The sequence below is a fragment of the Canis aureus genome, chromosome 13, assembly GCF_053574225.1.
Source record: "Canis aureus isolate CA01 chromosome 13, VMU_Caureus_v.1.0, whole genome shotgun sequence".
NCBI classification, from domain to species: Eukaryota; Metazoa; Chordata; class Mammalia; order Carnivora; family Canidae; genus Canis; species Canis aureus.
In genome coordinates, this window is record NC_135623.1 from 40,534,875 (window position 1) to 40,560,511 (window position 25,637).

General features: G+C 38.5%; 1 protein-coding gene and 1 long non-coding RNA gene across 9 annotated transcripts in view; one reads left to right on the top strand and one right to left on the bottom strand.

Annotated features, from left to right (window-relative positions):
- Positions 1 to 25,637, top strand: part of CRADD (CARD and death domain containing adaptor protein) — a 177,856-nt gene that overhangs the window by 37,225 nt on the left and 114,994 nt on the right. The gene's annotated exons all lie outside the window — the stretch shown is intronic.
- LOC144282326 (uncharacterized) lies at positions 16,671 to 25,634 on the bottom strand. The gene is made up of 3 exons (XR_013350740.1): positions 25,602 to 25,634; positions 22,172 to 22,235; positions 16,671 to 18,122 (listed from the first exon to the last, which is right to left on the bottom strand). It is a non-coding gene; the product is annotated as an uncharacterized LOC144282326 (long non-coding RNA).

Below are 25,637 nucleotides of genomic sequence, written 5' to 3' on the forward strand. Positions count from 1 at the left end.
AGCTAGGGACATCTATTTTGACCATTTAGCGGTCAGAGAATTTGAAAAGGAAACTAGTGGGGGTTGTGGAATGCTCTCTTAGTGTATTCATCATTGGGCTTTATAGTATATGCCTCTCTGTCAATCCTCAAAACCTCTCCCTCTGAGGTAGGTATTTTTCCCACTTTGCAGAGAAGGAAGCTCAGCGAGATGAACTTTTCCAAGGGCTCAAAGCACATATTATGATGCTGTTATTGAAACACAGAGCTGACTTTAAGACCTGTGATTCTCCTACTGAGTTGGTCTGAATGTTTGCAAAGTCTGCAGCTGAAATTGTTTTTGTAGTTAATGTTCTTGAACTGGTAACAAGTAAATAGTTTATTTAATAATCTCTCAAATTGATTGGACTTATTTATTTGAGGCCATGTACTTGGGTCAATTAATGTATTATTTTTTTTAAGATTTTATTTATTTATTAGAGATACAGAGAATGAGAGAGAGACAGAGACAGAGACAGAGACACAGGCAGAGGAAGAAGCAGGCTCCATGCAGGGAGCCCGACGTGGGACTCGATCCCAGGTCTCCAGGATCACACCCTGGGCTGAAGGCGGCGCTAAACCGCTAAGCCACCGGGGCTGCCCAATAAATGTATTTTTTACATTTAACTACACATTTGATTTTTTTCAACCAGCCTTGCTTTTTGTAGTAGGGAACCAAAATTTACTCGTACTCTTTTTGGAGGGGTGCCTCTCTTATCAGGCACAAATCTTACTCAGAAAAATACATGTTACGACAGCTAAAGCACGAAGAACTACAAGCTGTTTTTCCTTATTCTTTCCTCCTGTGAATCTTACCAGGTTAAAATTTGGTTTTCATTGCAGGAAAGAACAAATGGGGCAACTTTGTGAAATGAGGCATTTGAAACAGGAGTACTCTAGCATACAAGTTAGTAGAAAGGAATAGAGCTGTTGCTGAAGAGGTAGGAAGGTCTGTTGTAAATGAGAGTGATCTTTGGCATTCGGCCATCTCAGTTTCACGATAACACGGAGAAAAGCAGGAACCTTGGAATTGTTTTTCTTTATATTCCATTCCTGGATAATTACCAACTATACTAAGATTTTGAAAGGTCCTTTTATTTTGTGATTGCATCTTTTAGCAACAGCTCTTATTATCCTATTATGCAATTTGTCTCATTTATGATGCTCAGGTGGGAAAACTTTCAGCTTCAGCAATTGAAAAGATCACAACTATGAGCATTTTGTGGTTCTTTTGCTTGTTTTGCTGTTGAGCAAGCAGAGTTCAAGACAGGTGAATTCCTTCCAGATGTGCTTTTGAGTAACTGGACAGATCCCTGGGGTCTCTTCAGGAATAATACAAGTGACTGTGTATTCTCTCACTCTTCCTCCATACACAGCTTCCTGTGGTCACTCTGCTAAGGGTTCTGTAGCTATGGGATGATTCCACAGTTCATACTGAACCAAGGAGGAGAGGTAAATAGTTCATCCAAGCAATCAATCCCTGAGCTTGGCTAGGTCTGCTTATTTGGTACCCAAACCTGTCACTGTCTAGCAGACACACAGCAATTTTGCTTTCATTTGCTTTGTTACCATGTTAGACATGAAATGGAACCATTTTCTCTAGAACATAATATCCTTGTGTAGAAATAAATATAGGTTGTAAGTAGTTGAGAGCTGGACCCATTAGTAACTGAAACTGTAATGACTCAATTTGACACTGATGGCCTTTTCCTGAGGTCGAGGAGGGGGGTATGGGAAGTGTGGCTCCTTGATCCACAGTGTTCAGTGTCCAGCTTAGTGATAGGCAGCCAGGGTTGCTGAGCCAGCAGGTGAAGCCAGCAAGTTGAAGGGATTTGCTGCCACGTTTAGACATGGAAGATGGGGCATACTCAGCTCTGTATTAATGGCATTTATTAGTTCTGGAGGGTTTAGTGCAGCTTCTAGATGTGCCTATTCATTTGCGAGGCCTATTCAAGGGGGAAATTAGGGCCCACCTGAGGGATCAGGGGTCAGATCTTTGGGAAGTTTTTCCCAGCAATACCCTCTGTTCATGGAAGAGGACTTTGTGTTGTTCTCTTGGGCTCTCCTCTAACATAGAGCTTATGCTGCTATAGTATAACTTCTCTGTGTCCTTGTTTACTTCACTCTCTAGAGTATGAACCCTTGAGGACAGGTATAGTTTGCATACTTAGTGCCTAGTACATGTTATATGTTCAATAAATGTTATAATAATGAAATGATGATATTCAGCTGCTTTCTTCCACATGGTCCTCCATCCATTCCAAGGAAAAGAAGTATATCAGAAATTCTACCAGTTATGCACGACTAGTATCAGAACTAATGAAACATAGTAGTATGGACATGAACAGTTGAAAAATAAAGGTGATCACAAATACGTAGTAATTGCACAGAGCCTAGATGATGAAGATTATTTCCAAACTTGACTGAGCCATATAAAGGAACACTTGAATAAATGGAGAAACATCATGTTCTTTGGTGAGAAGTGTTAATATAGTAAATATATCAGTATTTTTCTTGTCCACATTAATCTAAAATTTGAAGCAATTCCAACAAAAATTACAGTAGGATTATTGTTCTGTGGAATTTGATAGAATAATTTTAAAATTCAGAAAAATATTGTTTGAGACTAGGGAAGAATGATAAATGGGCGATTATATCTCATCAGATTTTAAAATACTATAAAAGATAGTAAATAAAAAATAAAATAGCATTTAAACTCAGGGACTAGAGGTCAGTATAACCTGGATACCAAAATGTGACAAAGACATTGTAAGAAAAAAATCAGGCTTCACTAACATAGATGCAAAAATCCTTAACAAAATATTAACAAGTTGAACAAACAGAAAAATGCTAATGAATCATTACTAAATGGGGTTTATCCCAGAAATTCAAAATTGGCTTAATATTTGAAAGTCAGTGTACTTTATCATAGTAACAGAATAAAAGAGAATTTAGAATGGCATAGCTACAATAGGAAGTCTAAAGCAGGCTTGGGTGTATATAGAAACCTAGTACAGGCCCACAATTTTTTATTTGAAATGTTTGGGGCCAGCCATGTTTCAGAATTCAGGGTTTTTTTTTTTTTTTTTTTTAAGATGTTATTTATTTGTTTGTTTGTTTGAGAGAGCGGGGCGAGGGGGGGATGCGGGGATGCGGGGAGGAGGGTGCAAGCCAGGGGAGGGGCAGAGGGAGAAGAAAATCTCAAGCCAACTCCTCTCTGAGCATGGAGCCCAATACAGGACTTGATCTCACAATCCGGAGATCATGACCAGAGCTGAAGCCAAGAGTTAAATGCTTAACCAACTGGACCACCCAGGCACCCCCAGAATTCAGGGTTTTTAGCAATATCTCATTGTCTTGTACCTGTTTATGTCCATAGCCAAATTGATTAATAGTGCACTAAAAAGAATAAAGACTAGAAATAGCCTCAACATTGGCTTAGATCAGGCTTTGCTACCAAATGAGTTTTGGCACCAATCTTTATTATTTTTTTAATTTAAATTAACATATAATATATTATTAGTTTCAAGAAGTAGAGGTCAGTGATTCATCAGACTTATATAACATCCGGTGCTCATTACATCCTTAATGTAATGATGAACATTCCTTAATGTTCATCACCCAGATACCCCATCCCCCACTCCCCTCCCCTCCAGCAACCCTCAGTTTGTTTCCTATGGCTAAGAGTCTCTTATGATTTGTCTCCCTCTCTGATTTTATCTTGTTTTATTTTTTCCTCTCTTCCCCTGTGATCCTGTGTTTTGTTTCTTAAATTCCACTGATGAGTGAGATTGTATAATTGTCTTTCTCTGACTGACTTATTTTGCTTGGCATAATACCCTCTGGTTTCGTCCACGTTGTTGCGAGTGGCAAGATTTTATTTTTTGATGGCTGAGTAGTATTCCATTGTCTATGTGTGTGTGTGTATATATATATATATATATATATACACACACATACACACCACATCTTCTTCATTCATCTGTTGATGGACATCTGGGCTCTTTCCATAGTTTGGCTATTGTGGACATTACTGCTATAAATGTTGGATCACTACATTTAGATACCTAGTAGTGCAATTGTTGGGTCATAGGGTAGCTCTATTTTTAACTTTCTGAGGAACCTCCAAACTGTTTGGAGAATGGCTGCACCAGCTTGAATTCCCACCAACAGTGTAAGAGGGTTCCCCTTTCTCCGCATCCTCGCCAACATCTGTCATTTCCTGACTTGTTAATTTTAGCCAGTCTGACTGGTGTGAGGTAGTATCTCATTGCGGTTTTGATTTGTACTTCCCTGATGCCAAGTGATGTTGAGTGTCTTTTCATGTGTCTGTTGGCCATTTGTATGTCTTTGCAGAAATGTCTGTTTGTATCTAATACTCATTTCTTGATTGGATTATTTGTCCTTTGGGTGTTGAGTTTGGTAAGTTCTTTATAGATTTTGCTGGCATCAGTTTTTTAAAAAACAGATAAAAAGTTCTTTGTTTTCAGAGCTGTATGATTTCTGGATCTCAGGTAAGGAATAATCAACTTTTTGACATTAAGATGGCATTTCAAATTGGTAATGAAAGGATTTTTGAAAGGTGGTAGTATTACATAGTAGTCATTTGAGGGAAAAAAGATAAAGTTAAATCCCTACTTTGTAGCAAAATTAACTACTTATGATTAAATATTTTACTGTTAAAAAATTGAAGTCTATAAAAGAAGTAGAATAAAATATATACCTAATCTTTATTTATGGTCTTGTGATAGTGGAGCTCTTTGGAAGTATGACACCAATGGCAGAAACTAAAGAATTAAAAAAAGAAAAAGATTAGATTTAACTATGTGAAGGTTAACTTCTATATAACAGAGAACCCCATAAATAAAGTTTATAACTAATGCCAACATGGGAAAAATGTTGGCAACATATGTGGCAGCCAAAGAGTTATTATTGCTCATAATTTATAATGAGCTCTTAAAGATTAATAAACAACAAATGAATCCTCTAGCACAAAAATGGATCAGGGATATGAAAAGGCAGTTAGCAGGAGAAGAAATATAAATGGCTGCTAATACACTACTACTACTCTGTTGACAATTATGATGACTACAACTAGCAGCCACCATTTACCGAGTGTTTATTGTGTGTTAGGCACTGGGCTTTACATAATGCTTCAGACAATACTGAGAGTTACTCACAATTTGCAAAGGAGAGAGAGTCCAATTTAGAGAGTTCAGGCAGCTTGTCCTAGGTCACACATTTAGCAGGGCTTCTGTAACCTAGGACTGTTTGCCTCCAAAGCTCTCACTCTTCAGTAAACACTGACTTACTGCCTTTTTATCAATACACTTATGAAAAGAAAATGCAAATGAAAGCAACCTAAAGTTACCATTTGTTTTGTCTATCAGATTGGCAATGGGTTAAAAAGAAAACTTATTGCTAGGAAAGGTCAGGATACAGAGAAATCTGTACTCTCTTCTGTAGTTGGTGGGAATGTTAATTGACATGATTGATCTTTCTGGAAGGCAATTTGGCAATATGGTATCAAGAGCCACATCCTTTGACATAGTATTTCTATTTCTAGGAAATTTGTTGGAAGGGACTGATTTGTATTGTTTATTAAAACCCAAGGTTGAAAGAAACTTACTTGTCCATCAGTGGAACACTGGTTAATTAAATCAGTTATGGGAGAATTGAACATGTAGAGCTGTATTTATTAATTTTTGAATATTGTCCCTGATTTACTACTGGATGGAAAATAAAACAAAGCCTGTTGCAAAATAGACCATGTGGCGAAACCCTATATTTGAGAAACTCAGTGTTTATATACCCATACATGCCAAGAAAAAAGTCTGGGACATGGTGTTGACAGTGGTGTAATTATAAGTGATTTATTTTCTTCTTTATATTTTTCTGCAGTTTTTATTGATTTCTTTTTGCTATACAAATATATACTCTGGTTTTTAAAAAGTATATAAAAATACTTATTATAATTTTCCCATACTCATGGAACATTCCAGCTTGAAGATTAAATACAAAATTTGGGGATATCATCCAGATATGTATATTTACTTTGCTTTTGTTATGGAGTATTTAGATACTTCCTGTACTTATATTTTACTCTTTGAGAGTTGGCATAGGTGAAAGTTTACATATACACATGATTTCCCACATGTTTTTCCAAGAATTGCCAGACTTCTTTATCACTGATTGGGTTTAAAGTAATGGTATGCCGGCTATTTGATTTACAAATCCAGTCGGTGTGAAATTGATGTGAGTAAACTCAATAGATATAGGGGAGTCCTATTCATGCTTGACCAGTCAGTAGATCAGCAAGGTCAGGTTTCTCTATTGGCTGACACATTTTTTTTAAACTTAAAAACATTTTTTTTTTTTTTATTAAGTAATCTGTACACACAACATAGGGCTCAACTCCTAACCCTGAGATCGAGTCACATGCTCCACCGACTGAACCAGCCAGGTGTCCCGGGTTGACATCTTAATAACAAATGGAATTTTAAAGAATAGTCTTAAATATAGCTGAAAGAGTCCTGACCAAGGAGTCTCCTGTTTTAGAAAAGTCCTGTTTCTGATAGGGAGATAGTCATGTTGGGAATATCATTAAGAGGCTTGATACATAACCTAGAATGTATTATGCAATTCTGAAAGCTGATATTTTGTGTGGTATGTGGGCAATTTACACAGTGACTATGAACATCTTCCTAACCACTCCATATTGTTTAATGATGAGAATTGTAGACTAAATAACTAGTGTACATTTAGCTGGTATCCTTGAAGATTTGGATGTGGAGATAGGAGTTAATCTGGTAGTTTAAGATATAGATTTTTAACTTGTTTATCAATGAAAAAGGAAAACACTTGTAATGGAAATGCTGGTTGTAGATAGTTCCAAAGGCCAACTGGGGCAACAGAACAAGGTGACAGTCACCAAGAACGTGGTTAATAATGGGCTCTTAGAGACAGTGTCTTAATGCAGTAGTTATCTTGAATAATCTTGAAAATGGCTTATTGACTTTGTTCTTCTATTTGACATTCTCTTTCAAAGGAGTGCGTGTCACACTGATCACATTTGAAAGTGGAACTCTTATGTAGCAGTTAAGAGGGTGCATTTTGGAGTCAGGCAGACCTGAGTTAAAAATCCAGTCTCTACTATGTAGCAGTGGTTTTACTTTTAGAAAGTTACTTAGTCTCTCAGGCTTCAGTTTCTTCATCTCAAAAGTACCAACATTACAGGGTTGTTGAGGCCATTAAAGGAGAGAATTTTTGTGAATAGTTAAGTAGCATCTGGTACATAGTAAATGCTCAGGTTGCTCATATATAGTTCATTCTTTTTTTACAGCAGTTTTATAATGAGTGATATAATGGAAAGAATGTGTACTGTATTATATAAAAGACGCAGATTTGAACCCTGGCTATGCCTCTTAATAACCCTGTAATCTTGGGCAGTCACTTATGCTCTGAGCCCTAATTTTCTACCCTGTGAAATGGGGTCAGTAGTGCTTACCTTGTCAGACTAGAATGCTTACCTTGTGGGGACTATAGGCTAAGTATCAAACTATGTTTGCAATAAAGTAGGTATTCAATGAATGATTACTATTACCATTGTTATAAAGCTAATAAATATCAAAAGAACATGTCAAGGCTTTTTATATTATCCCTCTCGTCTTTGTTTTTTACCTTTTTATTGTAATTCTTTAAGAAATTGGATGCACATGGCCAAGACTATGCAATACAGGAAAAGTTTAAGAAGTTATATAAAAATTTATTGTAGTAGTACATTTGGTAAATAGAGTAAGAAACTGAAGTGATGGTTGTATTAGTGGAGGAGGATGTATACACAGGGCCTGGCTTTGGGGTCCTTCTCAGGAGCCAGTCTCTCAGGAGGAAGAAGCAGGGAGGGCAGAGGTTTCATTTCTCTCAGTCATCCTCTCTTACTACACTGCAGAAGTGGATGTCACAGGTTCCTAGTCCTGTGCTGGCTGGCCCGCTGGTCAGTTCTCTAGGATAGTTGCTGGAGGTATGCAGACACTGAGGGAGGGCCTGGCTGGTTGGCAGGCATTTGTGATGTTGTGCCATTTAGTTCCCCTATGGGCTTCATCCACACCATGTGGGCTTCATTTACACATGGTACCTCTTGCTTCATATTTGCACAGTATGGTGCTCAGTTGATCCATTTGTCTGCTTGTCCTTCCTCCCATCTACCCTTTGGGTGCTAATAATAGCAGTGAACAAAACATAAAATCCTCACCTTAAGGAGCTGACATTTTAGAGATTTCAAGCATTCTTAAATGTATGATCTCATGTGGTTGCTTTATTTATTCATAATTATTGAAGCATAGTTGACACACAATGTTATTATTAGTTTCAGGTATACAACATAGTGATTTGACAATTCTATATATTATTCAGTGTTCACCACAATAAGTGTCATCACCATATTATACAATGTTATTACAATATTATTGACCATATTCCCTAGTACTTTTCATCTCCATGACGTCTTCATTTTGTAACTGGAAGTTTGTACCTCTTAATCCTCTTTGCCTATTTTGCCTATACCCCCAGTCCTCTTCACTCTGGCAACCATCAGTTCTCTGTATTTATGATCTCTTACTGGTTTTTTTTTTTTTTTTTTGCTTGTTTGTTTGTTTTGTTTTTTTAGATCTCACTTAAAGTGTAGTCATATAATATCTGTCTTTCTCTGACTTATTTCACTTAGCAGAATACCCTCTAGGTCTGTACATGTTGTTGCAAATGGCAAATCTCATTCTTTTTTTTATGACTGAGTTAATATTCAATTATATATCTCTGTCTCTCTCACATCTTCTTTATTCATCTATCCATGGAAACTTGGGTTGCTTCCATAACTTGACTGTTTATTGTAAATAATGCATTTGCTTTTTATAATAAGTATGTGAATTTGGATTTTGGAATTTTATTTTGACAATAAATAACCTACCCAGGGTAATAGTGCTATGATTAGAACCCATTATTTTTTGTTCTTAGTTTAGCCCCCTTTATTCTATGACACTCTACTTTCTATTCTAAATATGTTTTCTATCATCAAAATACTTTTTCACACCATTTGCTTTTTTCTAATACATCAATCATAGGTAGCCAAGGGAATTTGAAAGAACATTAAATGAGTTCAGTGGACTTGCTTTAATCTTTGTTCCTGTTGCTATTTGGGTGAAACTTGAAATCCACCCCCCCCACCCCCAAAAAAAAGGTAGCCTGCCGTGCCCTGCATCGGCTGGCTGTGCCAACTTCACAGCTTTAACCTGGGATGCTTTCCCTCTTATTACCTGTCTTCTAGACACATTAGCCTTCCTTCCTCACTTCAGAAGCATTGTGTTCTTTCCGGATTCAGGCCTTTGCACATGCTGTTCCCTCTGCTTAGAACACTCTTCTCTATTCCCCTTCCTGTCTTCATCTTCATCAAGCTTCATTCTATTCATAGATTTCAGCTTTAGTGCCTCTTCTAAGGGGAGGTCCTCCCCATCCCCCGGCCCAGGTCCAGTCCTTGCCGTATATTCTTTCTCACAGCATGCTGGTTTTCCTTCATCACATGCTAATCCCAAACCATGGGTTTATTTACTGACTTCCTCCCCTCTTGGAATGACTAGAAGATAGGTTTCATGAGGACAGGAATCCTGGTTGTCTAATTCCCACTACTGTCTCCTCAGCTAGCACTGGGCCTTATAGCAGATGCTCCAAAAATATGTGAGCAAACAGATGAGTGATTACTCTAGCAGCATGGGACTGAGAGCAGCACAAGCAAATTGAAATTGAAATTATGGTTTGTTCAGTTTCGCTTCCCTCCAAAATATGATTGTAGCAATGAAGGCAGCTTATAAAATGGTGGAGGTTTCTCATGTTTTACTCATGTTTAAAATAAAGAATGGGAGAGAAACTATGAAGATTTGGAAAGTTAGTAGAGTGGTGGTAAAAAGTGACAAAGGGGGAAAACAAAACCCAATCCAGAGCCTGGGGGAAAAGAGAATAAATCAAGTTATTTGTTTTTGTGTCTGTTTCCCACTAAACTGTGAGGAGTTCGGAGTCAAGTACCAGAACTTGTTTGTGTTTATGTCCTCACAGAAAATGAAGTGCTTGGCTCAGAGTAGCTGTGGAATAAATGTTAAATGAATGCATGAAAAAAAGAAAAAAAGAAAGGGTGATATACCTCTTACCTTTTGAAGCTGACTTCTCATGTTCTTACTGCTGATATTAGAAATAGGAATAGTATGGTTTATGGAAAGAATACTGGATTTAGAACCAGAGAGACCTCGGTTGAAAACTGCTTTGAAAATGAGAATAAGTATGCCTACCAAGTGGGCTTGTTGGGAGGTTGGTAGATAGATGATGTATAAAATGCTTAGCAAGTGCCAGGCATATATACTATATACTATATATAGTAGGTCCTCAAGAGATTTTTAGCTCCCCTGTTCTGCTTCTCCCTTTGGTCTACTCTCAGAAAGGCTTTTGAAGAATATGGTATATAATTGTTAAAAGAGAGAAAGAGAATCTCAAGGCAGAATCATAGCAACAGAGCTATGATGTGGATCAGTACACAGCACTTGTGTTTGTCAAAGCAAGCATGACCCTGAGAGGCTTAAACAGCAGGGCAGCACATTGTGTCGGAATTGGGGAATAATGTTCCTATTATTCTTGTCCATGGTCAGCCTATTACTAGAAAAGAGAGACCAACTGATTTATAAAGTCCTTCAGTTCAAAACTTTGTTTTGACCCCCATCTTTTCTGTTATTCCCATCTTTTCTTACAAATATCACCTCAACCCGGTTCTTCCTCAGATTATTTCTTCTGTTTTCTTTTCTTTTTTTGTAAAGATTCTATTTATTTATTTGACAGCGGGAGAGCACAAGCAGGGGGAGACGCAGGGAGAGGGAGAGAGAGAAGCAGGCTTCGCATGGAGCAGGGAGCCCAATGTGGGGTTCCATCCCAGAACTCTGGGATCATGACCCGAGCCAAAGGCACATGCTCAACTGACTGAACTACCCAGGTGCCCTTCCTGTTTTTAATAGTAGTTTTATTCTGTTCTTGACAGTCAATTCTTTTATTTTCATCAATGCCAATTCAAATAGTTAATGGGTTGGATGGAGGGTGTGTTAAATGTTGATGGATCCACTGATTTCCTTCAGTTCTACACTGATTTCCTTTAGGATGTGACTAAAGGAATAATTGGTAAGCCAGTTATTCTCCAGTAACCCAGCTCCCCATGCCCCTTATCTAATTATTTTTTTCCCTTATCTAATTATTATACAGAGGACAAGGAAGTGTGAAGTGTGGTGAGAGTTTTTTGTTTTTTTCCTCTAAGATAGAGCAAGAACAAGTGGCTTCAGACAATAACATGATAGACATGGGATCAACAACAGAGTCTATGTGAACCTTGTTCTAGGGTCATTATGGTTGAAAACTGGAAGTCATTTTACAGCCACATCAATTTAGTTCTCTTTTTAAAAAATTTAATTTACATTTAATTTTAATTTAACTTAATTTTGTTTATTTGGTGCAAAATATGCAAGGCACCAGAGATATAATCAGTTTCTTAAGGATTGTGAGTGCAGCAAGGAAGATGGACACATGAACACACATGGTACTGTCTGAGATGGGTAGTACAGATGTTCCAGCAACAAAGGAGGCAGTGATGACTTATGACTGGGACAGGTGAGGGATGGGGGCATAGGCTAGCTGTTGAAGAATGAACTAGAGTTTGCTATGTGGACAAGGTGGAAGAGGGTATTTTAAGTAGAGGAAATAGCAGGTGGAGAGACAGATGTAGGCTAGTATGGTGTGTGTGTAGGGAACTCCAAGTAATTAGATATCGCTAGATTGTTAAGTATAAAGGCTGTTGTGCAGTCTGGCAATACAAGCTAGGTTATAGAGTTTCCTTTTTTTTGGAGTCTTAAAAAAATCAAAGCATTCGCATCTGCTTGGGATGGTTCAAGTAGTAATTTTTGCCAGAGGTAGAGGCTGTACCATATGTGTCAGACATAAGTTCAGTGACTATTACATAAACATTGAAGTCGTATTAATTTAAAGAAAGGACTCAAACTTTGCACTTTACTCTGCTGTTCTGGTGTGTGCAGTTTTCAAGGCACCTAATAACTAAGGCAGTCTGTTGTATGGAACTCTGCTCCCTTTTGGTGAGACAAATGCATTTGTAAAAAGCAGTACAAATTTAGTGTCAACCTTCCTCCATTGGAAGGGTGGTTTCTTTGGAGCAGAGGTAGTTCCCCATGGAATCAGTGTTAAGAGTTAGAAGAAAAATGGAGGGTGGCTTCTCCTTATCTATCCTTGGCGGCATAGGAGGGAAAAGGAACATCAGCCATGCTGCCTCTCACAGCCTTCCCAGGCTCAGGAACTGGGTTGTCATTCCATAGTTCCAAGCCCTGGAGCAGGACTGCTTGCTGTGCTTGCAGTTGCATGCTTTTTATGGAACAGGGAATGTTGTTTAGGGAATTTAGGCAGCTGGAACCTGCCGCATTAGCAATTTGGACCAAGGAAGAGTTTCAGAGTGAGAAAATAAAGCTCATTATATAATTTCACTGGGTATTTAGGAGGCCGAGAGAGGAGGGGATGACAGTATTAAGAAGGCAGGCAGGAGTGTTTCGTAAACAGCTCCCTCTCTATTCACTTTTACTGTAAGAGCTGGGTTTAAATAGGGTGATCACGTGGCCCACTTTGAAAAGGGCAGTCATGTTCTTCTGGTGTTTCTTAGCTGTTTTGTCAGTTGGATCAAAACAAGAGTACTGCTCATTTTTTGCAGGGTTAGAGGAAAAAGGAAGGGCTGGCAGAAGAATGGGGTGGGAAGCTGAAGAGAGGAGAGGCCAGAAGTGTCAGGCTGTGGGGACAAGGACCTGAAGAAGGCCTGGTGGCCTCAGAGATGGAACCTGGAACTCTGCCTTTTTGAAGCCTGCTGACGATCTCATCTTAATGTAGCATTTTGTGGAATCTTCCACGAGATGTAGTTGCCAACTTCAGCCTTCCTCGAGAATAGAGCCTGCTTAACTTTGTTCTGAGGTCTGCCTGAAAGAGCTGGCAAAGCTGGCCCCCTCCTTAGAACTAGGATAGCTAGCGCCCATATGAAGTGAAAGTCCTCTCTCTACTAAGGAGACATGCTTAGTACTTCACACCTGCCCCCGCAACCCCCTGCCAAAAAAAAAAAAAAAAAAAAAAAAAAAATATCCCACCAAAACCCCACTAGCCCTCAGCAAAAACCAAAGTCGTCAGGGTACCCTTTGGCTATTCTCTTTTGTGCATAAAGTGTCAGTCTCCTGTTTTATCTTCATAAACAAGAGAAATTTTTCTTTCCAGAAAATTACATGAGATAGGAAGGACCAAATTCTCAAACAGAATCAAAGTCATTAGTAAGTCAGGGAGTTTGGCTTAAAAAAAGGGGGGGGGAAGAAAAGAAAAAAGAGAATGTGCTCTCCTTGGCCTTAAAATGTATCTTAAGGGGAACTCATTTAGGTTATGGGTGGTTTCTTTTTCTTTCTTTCTTTCTTTCTTTCTTTCTTTCTTTCTTTCTTTCTTTCTTCTTTTCCTTTTTTTTTCTTTTTTTGATCATACAGTAGAAAAGTTTGATTTTGAAACGCTACAGGGAGCTTGGGAATAGCGACTTTTATATTCTTTTTTTTTTCCTTCTTCTCATAGCAAAACAGATACCTAACTGTAGAGACACTTGAACTGAGTATTCTGATTGATTTTGACAATGGTCAGGACATAGTGGGGAGTGTGGTGTCATGGGGTGAATAGCTGCCCTAATGAAGAACCAGGCTGGCTGTACTTTCTTTCCATCTTTCTCCTATACTCAAATGTGAAGGCTTTCAGCAGTAGTTAATGTAGCCTCTTCTTAAAAAAATTTTTTACTCTGCCTATTTCCAACAGTTTTTTTTTTTTAATAATTTTATTTTTTTTTAAATTGAGTAGTAATGATAGGCACGCAGTGTGAGAGAGAGAGAGGCAGAGACACAGGCAGAGGGAGAAGCAGGCTCCATGCACCAGGAGCCCAACATGGGATTCGATCCCGGGTCTCCAGGATCGCGCCCTGGGCCAAAGGCAGGCGCCAAACCGCTGCGCCACCCAGGGATCCCTATTTCCAACAGTTTTGATGTTGGTACCCACTTATCTTAATAGAACATAAATGTTGAAAGTATATAACATATCATTTAAAATCAAATACAATGTATCACTTAGGTTTTATTAAAGTACTCTGTTTTTAGGGTATGTGGTGGGCTAAATTGGCCTAACCTACTGAGATTTTAGATTATCTAACTTTTATTGGCATTATAAGGTTTCTTTAAAAAATAAGAACTGGGGGCAGCCTGGGTGGCTCAGCGGTTTAGCGCCATCTTCAGCCCGGGATGTGATCCTGGAGACCCAGGATCCAGCCCTGCATCGGGCTCCCTGCATGGAGCCCCTGCTTCTCCCTCTGCCTCTCTCTCTCTCTCTCTCTGTTTCTCATGAATAAATAAATAAAATCTTAAATATAAATAAATAAATAAATAAGAACTGTTAAGATTAAATATCAATATCATATAAATCTTCCTAGGAAAATAGAATGAAAAGCTGTCTTTTGAGAATCAAAATCAAGGCTGTCTCCTACTGTTGGTAATTTCTATTATCTTGATTCTCAGAGCTGTGACAATGTCCATGAATTTCAAGAATTCAGAAAGATAAATAAAAATAAAACTTGGAGTTTTGACATGGGGAAAGGGAAAGATCCTGAAACTTCTCATCTGTTTTTAAATTAGTCATTCTCATCTTAAAAATAGAAAAAATTGGAAATTTATTTTTTATATCTTAAGAAAAAAATGCAGTTGTACTTTTGAATTAAATGCAAAGACCCGTATTTTATAGATGAACATTAATAATCATTGTGGAGGCTACTAATTGCAACTCTGTTTTTGATTTGTTGTAAATATGCCTTTAATTTTCTTTCTCATTACTATCACCTTCTTTAATTACAAGAGGGCTTTCATTAAAACACTTGAATCATTTATTTTGAAGCATCTGACTTTAGAAAACGTTTACTGATTGTTATAGCATAAAATAGGAACATTTTAATTTAAGGGTACAAATCATAAACTAAAACTATACTTGGAAGTTTGGCCAAAGATACAAAAATATATAGAAGGAAAAGTATATTTAATTAATACTGTGCACATTTTTACAACAGAGCATATGACATTTGGATTTAGAGTTTTAACTATAATAACCTCATCTGTTTAGTAATGATTTTTAAAATAGGGGGAAAAAAATCTACCAAAGCCAACCAAAGCTTTTAAACTTGGTTAAGCTGAAATTAGATAGCAAAACAGGATAATTAGGATAGCTTTTTTAAAATCAACATCTATATATTTCTTCTTTTAACATTTCACTTAAATGTAAAGAAACCCCAGAAATGAAAGACCCATTAGCTGTGCGAAAGGAATTCTGAGGGTTATGAGCTATCTATATAGTTTTCTATGGCATGAAGATTGTTCTGCTTTTTCAAAAAATAATTTTGGAGGGGGGGTATTTAAAATTTGCTACTCTTCTTCCATAATGCATTTAACAAAGGTTTTAGTGTAATAACAACACTTTTTTAAAAGGAGCTAAGTCAATCCATGTTTGTTTGCAGTCATTTTTGTTTTAGTGTTGCTGTGATTGATACATAAAAATTAGATAGATTGGAATATATTTCTGTGAAAGCGATAGTCTTAACAACAGTACCTACCTAGAAAATGTGGGAGTCACACCGGATCAGTTATAATCAGTTTGAAATTCCTGGTCTTCTTTTTTAAAGCCAGTGTTGGCTAATAGCATTGTGTAGCAAGTTATTTATTCTTGTCATGGCCTGTTTAGTTATTTTTGCATACCTATAGCTATTTCCTAATAGTTAGAAATAAATCTATTTGTGTTATTAAAAAAAAAGTATGTACGGATGATAATTTTGTTGTGTGAAATACTTAATACCTGTTAAAAGCTGTCTGAGTTGACTTTCGGTTTTAAAACTTCTCTGTAGTTTGGTGACTCCTGCAAAGATTCTGGATTTCTCCGTGGCCTGCCAGCTAAATAATTTTTGCAGTATTTTCCTTTTCTTTTTTTATAAACATTTAAAAATTTTACTTGCTTTTCCATAAGTCCAACTACTAAGTTAGAAAGCACTGAAGTTACTATAAAATTGCCCTTTATTTTTTTCATACATCAGGGAGGAATGATATATTTTGTATATCCCCTGTGAGCTGTTAAAACAGAAATACTTGGGGCTGCTGTTCTCATGGAGTGGTATACTTGCCTTGCTACAGATGAAATGATTTTGTCTGACTGCCTTGCTTTCAAATAAATGAGTTTTGATGCTTCCACGCTTAGGGAAAGATGTTTAATTTTCTATTTGTTGAGAGTACCTTGTAATGTGGTTCTCCCCCATCTCATGCTTCCAAGTTTGGGATAAGCATAGAAACCTTTTAGGACTACACAAGTAACTGTTTTTATTAGAAAGCAAGACCCATGTAAAATAGTGGCCAAGGATTATGAGTCCTCCCTTAAAGGTTATCAAGAAAAAAAGTTAAAATGTCAAAGATGATGCTGTGACAATAAAAACTTTATTTCTTCTGTAAACCCTGGTATCTCACAGGAGGCCTAAGATCTTATTCTCAGCTATCAAAAATGTTTAAATATGAAAGTAAAGGTGATGTGGAGGTCGGAAGTGGGCCCACCGTTCTTAAGGTATGTGGTTATTAATTCTTGGTTTGAATTGACAAATTCTATAGGATGAGATTAATTTGCAGATTAGGTTGATGGAGTTTAGTGCTTGGGGTTTCAAATGAAGGAGGCTGATGAAACGTTACTCATAAAACTTTCTGCTTCTGTTTTTGACTCTGAAAATGCTATTAGATACTTCTACTCTTTCTTGTGCCTCTAGCTGTGGTTGAAGTAAACAAGCTTAGAAATCAAACATATTACTTCTTTGTAAAATAAGGGGCTGAACTGTGCCCTTTCTAGGCAGTTTCCAGAGACACGAGTCTCCGATTCTGAACTCTTATTACTCAGTTCTGTGCTCCACTTTTTTACTCTGAAAGCCCTGATTTTTGTTATCTGATTTGCAAGTCAATGTTATGGGAAGTTCTCTATTGTAATGCAAAAAAATCGCAGCTTCAGGTCCTAGCTGATATCAATGACCCCCTTGGAAAGAAAAATCGTTTAAAAAGATGGCAAACTTTGCTTTCATGTTAACCCAAACCAAGTTCTCAAGCAGTGTCTGGCTCTGCCGGGTAATCCAATCTATTTTAACACAAAGATTTTCCAAGAAGGCAGGAAACAGTCCAGGGGAAGGCTTTCAGGCATCTGCTGTTTTGTTTCCAGATCCCTTGTGTTAATTTAATGTTTCTAGGGAACCGGGCTCTTTCTTTTTTCTCAGAACGCCTTCTCTAGGAACTGGTGAGCGCGGTGGCGCTGCGCAAACAGCAGATAAGCCGAGAGCTTGGCTCAGGGCTCCCGGCAGTCCAGTGCAGCCTCGTTTGGGAGGCAGCTAGTCACCCCGCAGGCCCAAGGGCGCCCTGGGTGTGATCGGGGGTGACTGGGCAGTTCTCCCCGTTCTCGGCATATTACGCTGAGGCAGCGCCTGGGGTAACAGAGGTATACTTGAAAGACATGTTTATTTGCATTTGTCCCTTTTGGCCTTGGTGAAAGGTAAATATGGAATGATTGGCTCGCCCCCATTCTGCCAAAACCAGGGCAACTCAGCCAATCTCAAGGAAACAAACCAAACTTAACACGAACCTGAGTGAAATGTGAACCTTGCATAAACCCTTGCATCTGTGATGAAGGAGAATTGGCATTCCTTCCAATAGCCGGCTGCCCATCTTCAGTAAATTAGCAATCACAGGTTGCCAGGGAACTTCTTGCTGTTGTGTGATGAGCAGGTCCTGCAGATTTCGTTTTGAAGGGGCAGCCTGTGCTAGTAAAGTCAGGTGTTCGGGCACTCAGGAACATTAACACGTTGTGTTCTGGGTCGCTTCTCATCAGGGAAGCTTCGCCGCGTCTCTCTCCCATTCTCACCTTCCACCCTCGGAACCAGAGGGATGCAGCCAGACTTCACTTTTGAAAAAGAATTCCACAGAATCAAAAATAAAAGGCTGTCATTTAAAATAGTTTCGTTTTTGTATACTTGTGTATGTTGCTCTGATTTAGAAACTTAGAATGCCAATAATTTATGTTGCTGGGAGAATGGCCCTGTCCACCTCAGTGGTAAAGTTTAATGTGTTCATGTGCCTGTTCTGTACAAGACTAGCACCTTAACCAGTACCCTTATAATGCCATATTCTTGTAGCAGCCCATAGAACTATGTTACTAAGTGGATGGAATCACAGAATTTTGCATTTGGAGCATAGAGGTCATTCAGGCCAATAATTTTTCTATGGAATTGTACTAATCTTATAACATTTCTGACTGCTTTTTGAGGCAGTCCATTCGTGGCTACAGAGCTCTGATAATTAGAATATTATTCCTTATATTAAATTGAATTCCCTGTATAATTAAAATAAGTCAGGATATGTCTCTAAAATCAACTGATTAGTAACCTTAATTACACAGCAAAGTCCCTTCACAACAGTACCTCATCTAGTGCTTGATTGAATCATTAGGGAATGGAAATCTTGGGAGACATCTTTAGAATTCTGTTTAGCACACCCTTCTAGGTACAGCATACCTGTGATGGTAATAGTCATAATACATCATTTTAATCATTTTAAAGGAATTTTAAGCATCTTAAGTCTCAGAATTTTGCAAGGTAAAATTAAAATTTAAAAAGGCCAGTAATATGAAATAGTGCTTAAGAATTTTTAGAGGTTTAATGCAACATTCCCCTGTCAGTTTTTTTTTTTTTTTTTTTTTTAAACTCAGATTTTTGTGTTGCAATCCAAAAAGAATTCTTGGATCTGTGTTGTCAGAATCCAATTTTGGATAAGGAACCAGGTTCCCTGACCTGGCTGCCACTTACTCATGCCTAAGATGTGCTGGACTATGTGCTATGACTTCTGTTCGTAGGGTGCATATGGCCTCCTAAAAAAGGAGTTTACCTTTTTTACTTCTTATAGAACTTCATGGTTCTTACAACTTGGGCTGGGGGAGGGCAGGCCTACATTATGTACCCTAATTTACTATTTATGAATACTTATTACCATTTGTTAGTTAAATTCTAATTTTCCCCTCTAGAAAAAATTTAACTAGACAACTCTTCAGAAGTATGGATGATACAGGGAAAAATTCAAATGCTTTGGAATGAGTGAAAAGAAAATAAAAGGTTAATCACCAGAGGCAGCCCTAGAACAGAAAGTGTCCAGCTCTTAGGGGTTTTATGAATACTCTTTGGGACATCCCCATCTTTTAGTAGCTCCATTATCTTCCAGTAATTCCAGCAAGTAGGGGGCCTGGTGCAAGGAGAGGGTATTTCATAATCTCAGGCTCAGATGTGGTGCTGTGGGAAGGAACTGTGGTCTGGGAATACAGAATAGTGAGAGAGTATGAATGCTGAGACTTGAAACTCTTGCCTCCCCAGTTTTTGGGGTAAAATGATGGTCAAGTCTTAACCACATATCTTGGGTGACTATATATATTTTTGAAACATGCAACATTGCTTAGATGCTCTTTTTTGCTTTCCCTAATTTATGGTTATTTGCATATAATGAATGATGGCCATGGCATTTTGATAGAGAAGGTTTTTTTTTTTAAAGATTTATTTATTTATTCATGAGGGACACAGACTGAGAGAGATAGAGAGAGAGACAAAGACATAGGCAGAGGGAGAAACAGGCTCCCTGCAGGGAGCCTGATGCAGGACTAGATCCTGGATCCCGGGATCATTGCCTGAGCCAAAGGCAGGTGCCCAACCGCTGAGCCACCCAGGCATCCTGGTAGAGAAGGTTTTAATTATGGCTCAGTATTCATGCAATTAATTAAGTAGAATGATTTAGAATTCTGTTATTACTGAAGTCTTTATAGCTGGGAGTAAATGGATCCATGCCAGTACATTATTAAGTATACAATTACTTACTTCCTTATTTACCCAAACTCCACCTTTTTAAGAGAAGATTTTGAGGAAATTTACACATACAAACACACCCACTACCTCCACTAATACCACTACCACCATACTACATTAAATAAAGATATGAAGAAATTGAGCTAAAGGAAAATAGGAGAAAAATAACAAGGCCAGTATGGGTAGGGTTAATACAAAGAACATACAGTATAAAATTCTATACAGGTGCTGGAACTAGGCTATAAATTTTGCCCTGGTTTTTCTACCAAACAAAATGGGAGAAAAATAATCAGATGATTTTCACATTCATAAGATGATTATAAGAAGATTGGAATTTTGCTTTGAACATATTTTGAGTTGAAAAGGGCATTTATTGCTTTCCTTCTGCTAGAAAGGTAAACTTTGTCAATAAAAGTCATAAAAACATAATTTTGGCAGAAATATAAATGAACAGAATGATAGAATGGACACAACAGGTTTCTCGTATTACCTCTTTTTTCTTTGGTCTATGTTCTAATATTCCAACACTCTCCTCAGTGGATAGAGAGGTTCAAGAAGATTGGCCATATTTTTTGGAAGCTGAAGACTTCTTGAAGATTGTGTGGGAATGGAAAGCAGAATCTGATTTTTTTTTTTGCAGGATGGAAACCTTTTATCCTGACAAATTTTTCGTTATTGTATACTTCTATATAGTTTCCAACCCATTAATTAGTAGTTTCCCAAAAATTCATTTTCAAATTGCTTGTTTGAAATTAATATATTTTCCTTAAGAAATGATGTTGTCTGTGACCTAATTTCAGACTTACGATGAACCCAAAATTCAAAGAGGTTAAATCTGAGTAAATATAGGTCTACAGTTCTGTATTCAAAACCTTTGAGGCTGGATTTTGCGGACTCTGCATTTTTTTTTTTAAAGGATAATATTGTGCATATACCAGTTATTACATAGCACTATAGTGTGGCCTGGAGTAGGATCTTATAATCAAACACATTAATACTTTTGCACTGTAACTGATGAATATTCACACTTAGTGGGATAAATAAGAACTATAAATAACCTCGTGTCATTTCAGGTCAGGATTTGTCGCCAAATGAATTCAGGCCAAATGAGTTCAGGTCAGGTCAGGTTTTGCTGCCAAATGAGTTATGAAAAAACTTAAGGTTTTCAGAGTGTTTTGGATTTCAGATTAGTGGATCTCTATTATCCTTCTTCTTTTTAATAAAAAGGCCATTGGTATTATAAACCCTAAACACAAGGTAATGTAATTTTATGGAAAAATGTGTTGAATTCCAATTAAGGAAGCCAGTAAGCCATTACTCTGTTGTGGCCTTGCAGCAAGAAGTGAAGTGTTGCCATCATGCTGGAGTTAGAGCAGAAATGCTCTGTCACGTATCACAGGGGAAGCTCATGTAAGGCAGGTGAAGGTGCAAGGCCAAGGGTGATGTGGGGGGTGGCACTGGTAAGAAGCATCAGGGGACAGTGGGGAGAGCAGAGGTGGGGGATTTTCTTTCTCTTCCCTTATTCATTTCTCTACTCTCCTCCCCAACTTTTCCTTTCCTCTTAATGTTAGATCAGGGAGCAAGGCAGTGATGTCAGGATGGCCTTTCCCCTCCTCTCTACTATCCTTTCCCCCAGGACTGCCAGTAAAGACACCAGATGATGCCAGAAATATATAACTTTTACAGGTAGTTAAACTTAGGTTTAGATCTTGACTCTGCTACCCTATAGCCGTATGACTTTAAGTGGTTTATGCAACTTGTAAAATAGAAAAAAAATATCCAATCTGCTTTCCTAGGGTGGTTGAAAAGATTTTAGATTCTAAGGTCAATGTGATGTTATTACGTGAAAATGCCTCACAAAGGATGGGCGTTCAGTTAATAGTAGTATCAATCAGCATTGTTGTCCCCTCTCATACCTTCCAGTAATCCACACCCACCCACCCCACCCCCGCCTCCAACCGTGGCTGAGGTGCAGGGAGCCAGCACCCAGGTGGAGATGCTGGGCATCTAGAAACAGGGGAGGGGGAGAAGCTTCTCAGGTGAGGAGTATGGCAGCTGTGATCTGCAAAGGCATGAAGGCCCCAAAGTATAGGCATCTGTATCTCACCTGACCAGGATATCCAGTCCCTCTTTAGAGCCTGATCTTGGTAAACCTTCAGACTTGGAAACTTCTGGAAAGAGAACAATCTGTAGGCTCTTCTGAGGTTGGAACCAGATGTCTCTGGGGCTTACCTGAAGCTATTTGCAGCTATGAGGGTTGATACTGCCTCATGGGTCAGGGCCTAGTAGGAGTAGCAGTAGGACCTTCCAAGAAGCCACAAGAAGTTGCACCACTATTCTAGGGCTTTGACATGGGCCCTGTTTGGTGGTATTCTAGTTCTTCATATTGACTATATGCATTCTTGCAATATTAAGTGCTTAGTATATGTTAGGTACTGTTCTGGGCATATAATGGGTAATGATGTAAACAAAATCCCTGCTGTCATGGAAACAAATGAGGGTACTAGGTTAGAAGATAATGAGATGTAGGTGGGTAGGTGGGTGGGTGAGGGCTCCTTGAGAAGGAGGGAAGGTTTCTCTGAGAAGGTGATATTGAAGTTGGGTTCTGAAGGATGGGCAGTGTTAGCTATGCCAGGAAAATCCTAGATAAAGGGCCAGCAAGTTTGAAGGACCTAAGATGGGGAGGAACCTGCTGTTTCCTAGATCTTCAGGAGCCATATTGGAGTTTCATGACCAAAGAGGAGAGAGGATCAGGGATGGAGAGAAAGACAGGCTGGGGCCAGACCTTGCTAAGCCTTGTAAGCTCTGAACAGAAGTATGGATTTCAGAAGAACAGGAAACTCCAGAAGGTTTTGACACTGGGAAAGGACGTGGTTTGTATGAGTCCACTTTGCCTCTCAAGTGAACATATTAAAAGCTGGCATGGTGTTAGCCTCTTTTGCTAATATTCCAGTATTTCCCTCATCTTTAACTCAAATATAAATACTTTTTAAAAATATTTTATTATTAATAGAGAGAGAATTAGAGAGGCAGTGACACAGGCAGAGGGAGAAGCAGGCTCCATGCAGGGAGCCTGACGCAGGACTCGATCCCAGGACTCCAGGACCACGCCCCGGGCCAAAGGCAGGTGCCAAACCACTGAGCCACCTGGGGATCCCTCAAATATAAATAATTTGAAGCTATATGTCCCTCTTTATTTTTTAGATTTTTCTCTTCAGATCCAATTAACGGTTGTCATTAAATTGCTTTTTGGTAAAAGAATGCATGAGCAGTCGCTTCTGTAATATTGAGCAATTCTCCTATTACCTGTTTTTCTTTTCTTCCTACCATGGATTCTGTCTGTTTATTGTCCACCACACCCATCCTTTCTCTTTTCCTCCCGTGGTTTTACAGGTGTGATAATTTTTTTGTGTTTGTCATTTCTCTCAGGACCTTTGGGGCCTTCTCTCTTGGCTACGCTAATTCAAGTATAGAATTTGGTTCAGCATAACAGACCTAATTAATATAGGTCCTTGTGCATGATATGTACTCACTAAGGTTTTGTTAGGTGAATGAATAAACAGCTGGATCTACTGGGCTTTTGTGATGAACATGAAGAAGAATATGTCATGTTTATGTCCTTAAGCAGACTGTTGTCTAAGCAGGGCCACTTCAGGACCAAACATCATTGTTTGGCATAGGACCCTAATAATGGGAGGTAAATACAATGTGGATAGGAACTTTGGGGTATAAATGTGACAGCTGAACCTCAGATCTAGCCTCTGTTCTGGCTTTTTAATTAGGTGGGTTTTTCAGGGAGAAAAGTATGGACAATCAGGATTTTGTTCAGGTGAAGGAAAATGTTCTCTGAAGCTTGGTAATAAAATAATAAAAGTATAACCTTTTTTAAAAAAATAAAGATTTTATTTATTTATTCATAGAGACACACACACACAGAGAGAGAGAGAGAGAGAGAGAGAGAGAGAGGGGCAGAGACACAGGCAGAGGGAGAAGCAGGCTCCATGCAGGGAGACTGACGTGGTATTTGATTCTGGGACTCCAGAATCACACCCTGGGCCAAAGGCAGGTGCTTAACCACTGAGCCACCCAGGGATCCCCTATCTGCTCTTAATTAGTACTGACACTCTGTTAACGTTAAAAGTCAATTTATAGAAAATTGTTATGATACAAATGATTTCTCTCAGGTACAAGAGATGATCCTAGGAGTTATGTTTTATTGCTCAGTAGAACCTTAACTGGTTTTGTATTTAATTTAGCCATCTTGATCCAGTATTCTTTTTTTAAATTTTTTTTTTTAAAGATTTTGTTTATTTATTCATGAGACAGAGAGAGAGAGGCAGAGGGAGAAACAGGCAGAGGGAGAAGCAGGCTTCACGCAGGGAGCCCTACATGGGACTCGATCCTGGGTCTCCAGGATCATGCACTGGACTGAAGGCAGTGCTAAACCACTGAGCCACCAGAGCTGCCCCAGTATTCTTTTTTTTTTTTTAAATTCACTATAACAGTTTCTTTGCCATCTTGCTGTTTTCCTCATTAATGAGTTACATTAAATCTCTGACATGTGTATATATTTGTACGTGAAGTATATTTTTAGCCTTTTAAAAATCATATTTTGACGTTTGTATTCGGGTGCTGTCTGTAGACCTCAATGTACACGTCAGTCTCCATATTTCCTCATTATATGCCACCATGTAGCTTCTGATTGGGAACATCATAGATGTCACAATAAGGGGAATTATAGTGTGATATATAGGCAAAAATTTTGCTTATAGTAGAGCTGTATGTTGAGAGGTTCTTTGAGGGTATCTGCCCCTGTACAAGTTCAGTGTAAATAATCTTCATGAATTGTGGCCAGTTTCAGGGAAAGCGCTCATTGAACTGACCTGGGAATGGGCCTGTATTTACTGTACTGTATCTTATATGATAGCAAAGGAAATAACTAAGCAAACTTGAGAGTCCTTGCACATATACAGTCTTGCTTTTTGTTGTTGTTGTTGTTTCAACATAATTATAGGAAAAAGTGGATTCTGAGTTGTTTACCATAGTTTCTAGATCAAAAGTATAGGAAGTCACTAAAATCTCCCCAGTTGCATTTTGAAGTTCAGCACTGCTTAGTGTTTATCTCCTTAAAGGTTCTTTGCCTACAGTGAGGGGGTGCTGTCACCAACTGGTGCTGTTTTCATAGCCTCTCTGTCTAACCTGAAAGTTCAGTTGAAGTCACTGTTAACTGCAACCTATGTATGTGGTCTGCCTTGTTAAAAACCTAAGGAAGGGGGCAGCCCCGGCGGCTCAGCAGTTTAGCGCCGCCTGCAGCCCGGGGTGTGATCCTGGAGACCCAGGATCGAGTCCCACGTCAGGCTCCCTGCATGGAGCCTGCTTCTCCCTCTGCCTGTGTCTCTACCTCTCTCTCTCCTCTCTGTGTATTCTCATGAATAAATAAATAAAATCTTAAAAAAAAAAAAAAAACTTAAGGAAGTTTGTTTGAACAGATGACACAGGAAGAGAAAAACTAAGGAAATAAAATGTTCATTTGGTACCTTTTGGTAATGTTAACTTCTCCATCACTTCACAAG